We start from the raw sequence: 9,274 nt of genomic DNA on the forward strand, positions 1-9,274 counted from the left end.
TGTGGAACTCTCTTCCACAAACAGTGGTGTCAGGGGGTTTTAACAAAAGTAATTTTTTTCTCTTTTTTTTTCTGCTTTGTCAAAGTAGCATTCATGCTAAATTTGAATATTGATCAATATTTTCTTTTTTTTTTATTTCAATACGTTTTTATTGGTGTTTTCAAGAAAGTAGTACAAATACAAATGTATAAAAGTATAAAGTAAAATGTTGGACACATCTGTTATGTTATTCATACATCTTTTGGAATGGTAATGTAAAACAAGTAGCAAAGTAGCACAGTGACAAAGTGAGCCCCTGAATATTAATTGCAGGTGAAAGAAAACTACTTCAGTAATGTCCACTTACCAGTCGGAGCGGTGACCCCCAATGCCCAGACACCCCACTGGAAACATACTGTGTCCCGGGGTGGGGGGGTGGATCCCCTCCCGGCCCTCATCTACAGGTGTTAATCGTTTTCAATATTTTGCATTGAATTATACATGTATTCGTGTACCCATTGAACACTGGAACACCAGTTGTACATTACATTCATGGACCGATGTCTGTCTACTATACGTATTACTTAGAGACAGGAAAGGGCATGACGGGTAAACAAAACAAACCATACTACAAATGATACAAATAAAACAAATGGAACAAATAAAACAAATAATTGTGCTGTCTGCTTAATTATTACGAAAGAAGACGAAGAGAAGAGAAATCTTTTCAAGTGTTCCTGAGTTTAACCATACCAAGTGTACCATTTATCCCAAGCCAATTTAACATTTTGAGAATTACCTACAGCGGAGGTGAAGGATATTTCGTATCCTGCGTGGGTGTGCGTCATTTGGGTAATATCAGTTATAGAGGGAACACAAGGGTTCCCCCAGTGTTTCACCAATGATAATCTATTAGCTAGCTGGCAGAGATGAATGATTGAACGCCTAATTTTAAATGGCGTTTCTTGTAATCCCAATGAAAATAAGGCAGTGTTTGGGAAAGTAGGAATCCTGATTACATATATTTCAGTAATTCATTTTAATACAGCTAGCCAAAGGTTTGTTATTTTTGGGGCAGGACCACATAATATGATAGAGGGTACCCACACTGACACATTTCCACCAACATAGGGGCGATAGCTGAGGAGAGAATTTAGACTTTCTAAATGGAGTTAGATACCATCTAAGCAACAATTTTTAGGTCAGTTCCCACATGTTTATATTTCTAGAGGCTGAGTAGGTGGTTCTAATTGTGGTTTTCCATTGTTCAGGTGTATGCGTTGTTCCCATTTCTCGCTCCCAAGCTATGACGGGGGATATTTTGATAAAGCTGTTTATGTTATTAAGGGTAGTACACAGCAGAGAGGTTCCCTTGAGGGTAGATGTTGATGCAGATCTGTGATATCTGTGGCTGTGATGTGAGAGGGATGGGGGCTTAGAAATGGGGGGACTGTGAGGGTTGAGCTGTGATATGAGGGGCTGTGAGGGGGGGGCTATAATATTGAAGGGCTTTGATGTGAGAGAGAGAAGCTGTGATATAGGGTGATGTAAGAAGGGGGAGCTGTAATGTGAGAGGGGGAGCTGGGATGAGAATGGGGGGGGGGGGGGGTGCTGTGATATTGGGGGCTGTAATGTAAAAGGGAGAAGTTGTGATAGGGCTGTGATGCGAGAGGGGTGCTGTGATATGAAGGACTGTAATGCGAAAGGGGGAGCGGTGGTGTGGGGAGATGTGATGTGGTGGGGGCTGTGATGTGAGAGGAGGAGCTGTGATGTGGGGGGTTGTGATGTGATATGGGGGAACTATGATATGGGGGAGCTGTTATGTGAGAGGGGGAAGCTGTGATATAGGGGGCTGTGATGTGATACGGTGGATGTGATGTGAGGGGGGAGCTTTGATATGGGGGGCTATGATGTGAAAGGGGGCTGTGATATGGGGGAGCTCTGATATGGGGGGCTGTGATGCAAGAGAGGGCTGTGATATGGGGAGCTGTGATATTGGGGGCTATGATATGGGGGGCATGGGGGGCTGTGATATGAGAAGGGGGCTGTGATATGAAGGGTTTGTGATGTGAGGTGAAGGGCTGTGATGTCAGGCGGGGGTGAGCTGTGATGTGGGGGGTTGTACGTGGGTCGCTAATGTTGGGGGCTCTAATGTGAAAGGGGGTTGTGATGTAAGGGGGGCCATTATAGGAAAAGGGGGACTGAGGAAATTAATTTAAAGGGGGCCGTGACGTGAAAATTCTGAGTCATATGTTACCAACCGGACCTCCATGAATTTTAATTGAGTACCCCTGGCCTAGGCTATAAGAAGATTGGCAAGACCCTGAAACTGAGCTGCAGCACGGTGGCCAAGACCATACAGCGGTTTAACAGGACAGGTTCCACTCAGAACAGGCCTCGCCATGGTCGACCAAAGAAGTTGAGTGCTTGTGCTCAGCGTCATATGCAGAGGTTGTTTTTGGGAAATAGACGTATGAGTGCTGCCAGCATTGCTGCAGAGGTTGAAGAGGTGGGGGTTAGTGTGCTCAGACACTGCATCAAATTGGTCTGCATGGCTGTCGTCCCAGGAGGAAGCCTCTTCTAAAGATGATGCACAAGAAAGCCCGCAAACAGTTTACTGAAGACAAGCAGACTAAGGACATGGATTACTGGAACCATGTCCTGTGGTCTGATGAGATCAAGTAAAACTTATTTGGTTAGATGGTATCAAGCGTGTGTGGCGGCAACCAGGTGAGGAGGAGTACAAAGGCAAGTGTGTCTTGCATACAGTCAAGCATGGAGGTGGGAGCGTCATGGTCTGGGACTACATGAGTGCTGCCGCCATTGGGGAGCTATAGTTCATTGAGGGAAACATGAATGCCAACATGTACTGTGACACTGTGACTGAAGCAGAGCATGATCCCCTGCCTTCGGGGACTGGGCCGCAGGGCAGTATTCCAACATGATAACAACCCCAAACACACCTCCAAGACGACCACTGCCTTGCTGGAAAAGTTGAGGGTAAAGGTGATGGACTGGCCAAGCATATCTCCAGAACTAAACCTGATTGAGCATCTGTGGGGCATCCTCAAATGGAAGATGGAGGAGTGCAAGGTCTCTAACATCCACCAGCTTTGGGATGTCGTCATGGAGGAGTGGAAGAGGACTGCAGTGGCAACCTGTGAAGCTCTGGTGAACTCCATGCCCAAGAGGGTTAAAGAAGTGCTGGAAAATAATAGTGGCCACACAAAATATTGACACTTTGGGCCCAATTTGGATATTTCCACTTAGGGGTGTACTCACTTTTGTTGTCAGAGGTTTAGACATTAATGGCTGTGTGTTGAGTTATATTGAGGGGACAGAAAATGTACACTGTTATACAAGCTGTACACTCACTACTTTACATTGTAGCAAAGTGTCATTTCTTTAGTTTTGTCACATGAAAAGATATAATAAAATATTTACAAAAATTTAAGGGGTGTACTCACTTTTGTGAGATACTGTATACATATGTGCATATAAAAATAAAGAATTGGAAAAAAAATAAGGGCATGCCTTCAACATTACTGAAAACACCTTTAACATGCTACCCTGAATAGACTATGCAAATACCACTTTTCTGGAAGTCAATGTATACTTTGTTTTATAAATGCCTCTCCAAGCCCACTCAACAGTGCTTGAGTCACAAATGCAGTAAGTGCTGTATAGGGGGATATGGGAGGAGGCATGCTTACTCTCCCTATACCTCAGATGTCATGGAGTATTGGTTAGCAATTGCAGGTCATCAATTCATAGTCCAACAATGACACTACCTGCATGGAAAAATCAAAGAATTACCACATTCCAAATAAGTCAAACTAAACAGTTTAATGAATATAGCTGGCTTCCAATGCAGTCCCTGTCCTAAACCACACATTCACCCTGATTGGGCTTATTCATAGATTATATCCATAGAAGACAAGTTATGGTGATGGGTGTGGCTTATGGCAGGGACTGGGTTGCAAGCCAGCTATAAATTAAACTTCCCAGTTTGACATCTATGAAACGCGGCTTTGATTCTTCAATTTCGAAAGTTGGCTGCGCTGGATGGACTTTTACAGACCGACATCCAAGCAGTGAAGTACCTGGGAGGCTACCTCAAAACCTACAGTGGTGCAGTTCTTGTTCTTTGAATGACTACCTGCTTGCAGCTTGCATGTTATCCCTGTGCTTGCATGGCTTTCCTCTGGGTACTCTGGTTATCTCCCATACTCATAAGACATACTGGTGGATAATTATAGAATGTAGCGCAGCATAAAATATCAGTGCTATATAAAATACCTATGAAAATAAAATCTTGTCTTCACTTTTTCTGTTTTCTGTATAGAAAAAAGAATGCAGTGTACACAGAAAATGCACTGCTTATTCCAGTTGACTGCAGCAGGAACTGGCAATACATCAGGGCGCTTGAGGACATGCAATCCTAGACAAAACATCTGCCCAAGTTTTGCCAACCTAGGGGCAGTTTTGAGGGTTCTAGTAGTATATGATTAATGCTATAATGAAAGTTTATCCTATTTCTAATGCAAAACGTATCTTATTTAAATGTGTAGCTGGATGGATATCATTGTATATATGCTATTAGGTTGTAAACAAAGGAGCTGTATATCATAATGAACTTAAATAGACTGAATCACTTAACCAGGAAAATTGCTGACATAACAATACATCCACAAAAATCATGCTTATTTTTTTTTTTTTTTTTGGGGGGGGGGGGGGGGTTCCTAAAGAGGATTTCGTATATGTATTTAGATCCCAGAGATTTGGTCTCATGCATGCAGACAGAAAAAAACCACTGCTTTTAGAGGCATTTTTCATTTGTTTATGTCTTTGAATGCAGCTCTAATTTAGCTAATTAGGAACAAAATCTGGCACAGCTGTGCAAAGAAACCAATCAACTTCCATGTTTTAGGCCAGGTTCACACTAGTACGACATGACTGTTGTACGACTGTCGATCCAACTTTGCCCTGCTACATCGGTCCTACATTGGCCCTACTTCCATCCCACTTGACTAAACAGGGTATGCTTTTGCTCCGACTTGTCCTTTGACTAATCAAAACAGTCCCGGTGTGACATAAATTCCTTTTCCTGCTGCCGTAATCACCATGTCAGATGTCAAAAGAGGATCTTTAGGATGAGAATCCGACTTTGATCCAACTTTAATTATATTGAATGGGCTGAAAACAGACCAAAGTAGTGCAGGAACCTTTTTCAAAGTCGACTGACTTGTGTCAGACCATTTAAGACAGCTCTCATAGGAAACTATTGCTTTGTACACGTCATGCGAAATGTCCTCTGAAAGTCAGGGCATGTGTCGCACAAAGTGTGAAACAAGCCTTATTGTCAAAGCTTAATTGAACAAGTTGAATTTAGAAGCTGATTGGCTACCATATACAGCTGGACCAGATTCTGAGTGCACCAGTTTTAGTAAATCAACCTCAATGTGTCCATACACATTTTGGTGTTTAGAGTCGTATTTTAGAGCAACGTTAAGAGGCAAAAAAACATTGCTCCAAACTTGCAGGATCTTACGGGCATAATTTATTCCAATAAATGCAGAAAAATGCTCTAGAATAAACTAATATGCTAGCCAATAGAATGATTTCTAAATGCCATAGGCCTGTAAACAGGCATAAACACACATAAATATGTGACAAAACATGCATTTTCTTTATGTTGGATTTTTTCTCCAGATCTTGGCAAAAAGATCCAGTGTAGATGGGAGTATTTTAATAGACCCGTGTGCACGAGGCCTTAGAGAAACAGAGACAATTGGATATCAGAATAAATGACATGCAACAGTTCAGTTCCGAGTGGCATGCAATTCTTCAGGAACTTGGAGAGTAATGCTAGTACTCTAATAATGCTATTAAATTTTATAGACACCATGCTGTCATGCACCCAGATTTAAATCTCTTTGTTGACAACTTCAAAGCTGAACTTTACCCTAAAGATGAAGTTCCGCTTTATGCCCTCCCCCCCCTTTTGGAACTTATTTTGGGGGGGATTTCACAGGTACCTGCTCTCACTTCCGGTCGGATCACCTAGGCAATTCCACCGGAAGCCCCCCTCCCCCACCACCAGCTCACAACCTTCTGGGATAAGTCATAGGTCCCAGAAGGTTGCAGGGCCATTCACAAAGCGCAGCATGACTCGCAGTGCGAAGCTGCCTGTGAAAGTGTCACAGCTTACTTCCCACAGTTAACATGGCAGTGCCAAGGACCCCAAAACCAGTGAAGATCCGACCCGGGTGAGGACAGCAGTGAAATCCTGGGCAGGTGATTGTCTGTTTATTAAAAGTCAGCAGCTACAGTATTTTTACAGTGCTGACTTTAAATATTTTTTTCAAACAGGGTGAACTTTTTTAAGTCAAAGCATTTAGGATTAGATATAAGCTGTAGAGCATAGTTAAATACAGTAAAGATTTGTGGATTGACCTCTTTGGCCACCTAGTGCATACCTTGATAGAGTAGAGGCATTTAAATGACCTGCTGAAAGGAAGGATTTTGTCACTTCTGGTTTCGGTTTTTATTTTACAAGCTGTTACCAGCTTGTAAAACCCATCTCAGTTTGATCAGATGCTTTTGAGGGAAGAGGAGAGATCTGGGGTCTAGTATCATTGCTATCACAAGGGATGAACAGCAGTAAAATTGATTCAAAAACAAAGTTAAGGAGACAGTGTAAAAAATGTAAAGAAAAAAATAATGGAAAAGAATTTAAAGTACCCTAGTTCTCCATGCTCATGTCCATAAATGAACACATACGTAGGTCCAACGCGCATATGTTAAAGGCAATCACACCACACGTGTGAGGTATTACCACAAACATCACAGTGAGAACAAGAATTTTAGCACCAGACCTACCGTGTAACAGTAAACTGGCAACTCATAAAGGCTTTTAAAGTGTCGCCTATGGATTATTTAATGCAGCCCTCAAAATTTCCACTCACCTGCTCGCATTTTGGCGAGTGGAGATACAGTAACAATTTATACACACAACGAATCCAGAAATTTCATTAAAAAATCTATATTTATTTAACAGAAGACTAAAAATATTATATCCTTATAAAAACATGTACACATATGACACCTATGGTGTAATCCTTATATTAATAGCGGGATTTGTGTAGGTTCAGACATGTTTTTCCCTAAAACTGGGCTTCCTCAGAGGATGCTATCCACTTAGGGTCAGAGCATTCTAATGAATGAGAAAATATACTGTAAGTATCCCAAATCAAAAACAAAATAACATTTTATGTTTGCATAAATAGTACACATGTGTGTATTAGTTCCAATGATTCCCCATGCTTATCACGGAGTTCAAAAGGTATCACTTGAATCTATGATTACTCATGATTCAGATGTTACTAAGATGCCAAAACTAACATGGACTACAGGTGACCAAAGGAGGCAGACAAGGACCCAGCTGAGGTAAGACATTGCTGGGTGCAGACGATAAATTTGCACCATGCATGCGTCACCTTTGTCACTGGTTTCCTCTCCCGAGCGCAGCGGTGTCCTAGTGCCCCAGTCTATGGGGATCAAGGATGATGCCACCTACTGCCCAGAAGGAGCACACATCCACAAAGGGGATAATGCATTCACAGCTGGCCAGATTATCCAGGAAGCCGAGGAGGCCAGGAGAGGAACATGGCCCGAATGTAAGGGTACTGGGTCCAGGGGCGCAGCAGCCGGCAGCAGCATGAATTGATAGGGCATTACTGGGGGCAATGAGATCACCCTCAAAGAAACGCCCTGGCGTTCATATGGTCACTGAAGTGGCCAAGGTTGTTGCCATATATAAAGTAAATTATAATCCTAGCAACAGTTCAAAAAATCCATGGAAATTACTTGAACTGGGAGTAGCAAAGAGGAATCATCGTGACAAGACACATATGTTTACAAGTCCTTATTTGCAAATTATAGCAATAATAAAGTCTATAAAATAGTTACTGTGAAAATACAGCAAACATATAACAGTATATAAGAAAAACATTTAGCACAATGGAATAATTACATCTAAGCTGACATAAAAGTAAGGATTTAAGCTTATCATTTAAGAGACACAGGTAAAGGTCCACAAGCCAACCACAATGACAAAAAGCTCCTAAGGAAATAGAGGACTTTTTGTTGGGAAGAAAGGGTGGTGTCTAAGAAGGGAAAAGGAACAGGGAAAGAGGTTCAGTAAAAGGGGGGGGGGGTGGAGGGGGGGGCAAGAGAATGAAAGGGCCTAGAAAAGGACCTAGAAGCAAGTAACTACTTACAAGAATGGCTTAAAACTAAGTCTCATTTCAAACCAGGAAATGTGGTTGCTTTAAGAGAGTGAATCCAACGGAATTCCAGTTGTAAAAAATTTTGATCGTTACTCCCTCCTCGAATATTGAATGGGATATGTCCAGCACCATAAATTTTATCATGTGTAAAAGAAAATTTTGAAAAAAGACCCACGTAACGACTTATGGGGGTCTGTATCTTACATTTCTTAATAAGGGAGACGTGATCCTTGATCCGTTTAAAGAACGGTTGTTTAGTTTTCCTAGTATAAAAACAATTGCATGCACATTTCATTAAATACACAATGCCAGGAGTTTGGCAGATTATTCTATGCTTGGTTAGATGAATTTGATTATTGGGAAGTATAACTTCCTGGCTGTTAAGCATATACCAACAATGATTAAGCACAAGATGTATGTGTGAAACGCGTCTACGAGACTTCATGCTGGTGTCTTTGGTGTCATCACTTGCAACTTTTTGGAAATAAAGGTATTTGAAACCTATTGGAATCCCTGGATGTGCGGCTATTTCTTTTCCTACAAATATACCAACAGTAATCACATTTGCTACAGGGAAAAGTTCCTGGTGATGCTGTAGAAATTTTTGTTTGGGCCGTATAGTGACTTTAAAGTAAACGATCCTTGAGAGATCTTGACCCCTTTATGTGATCTGTGGTTGCCTTTCAATATACAGTACTTGCATACTGTGGAATCAACCAACATAAAGGGGCAATATTTATTATTTGTTTTACTTGTTTGTGTTCTGTAAAGTAAGTGGTGATGATCCTTACTGATTGAAAATCCTGTTTGGTCTTAGATTTATAGATCAAGGAGTTCCGTATGTGAGCATTAGTTCTATTAACCTTAATTAGCCTTTTTTAAGACTACTATGACTATAGCCTCTTTGGCGTAGTCGTGGATATAAAAGATTAGCTTCAGCTTGAAAGTCTTCACTTCTACTGCAGTTCATCTTCAATCGGAGATACTGACTGTATGGAATGCTC

Source organism: Pelophylax lessonae (genome assembly GCF_965119305.1).
Source record: "Pelophylax lessonae genome assembly, chromosome: 3".
Classification (NCBI taxonomy): Eukaryota; Metazoa; Chordata; class Amphibia; order Anura; family Ranidae; genus Pelophylax; species Pelophylax lessonae.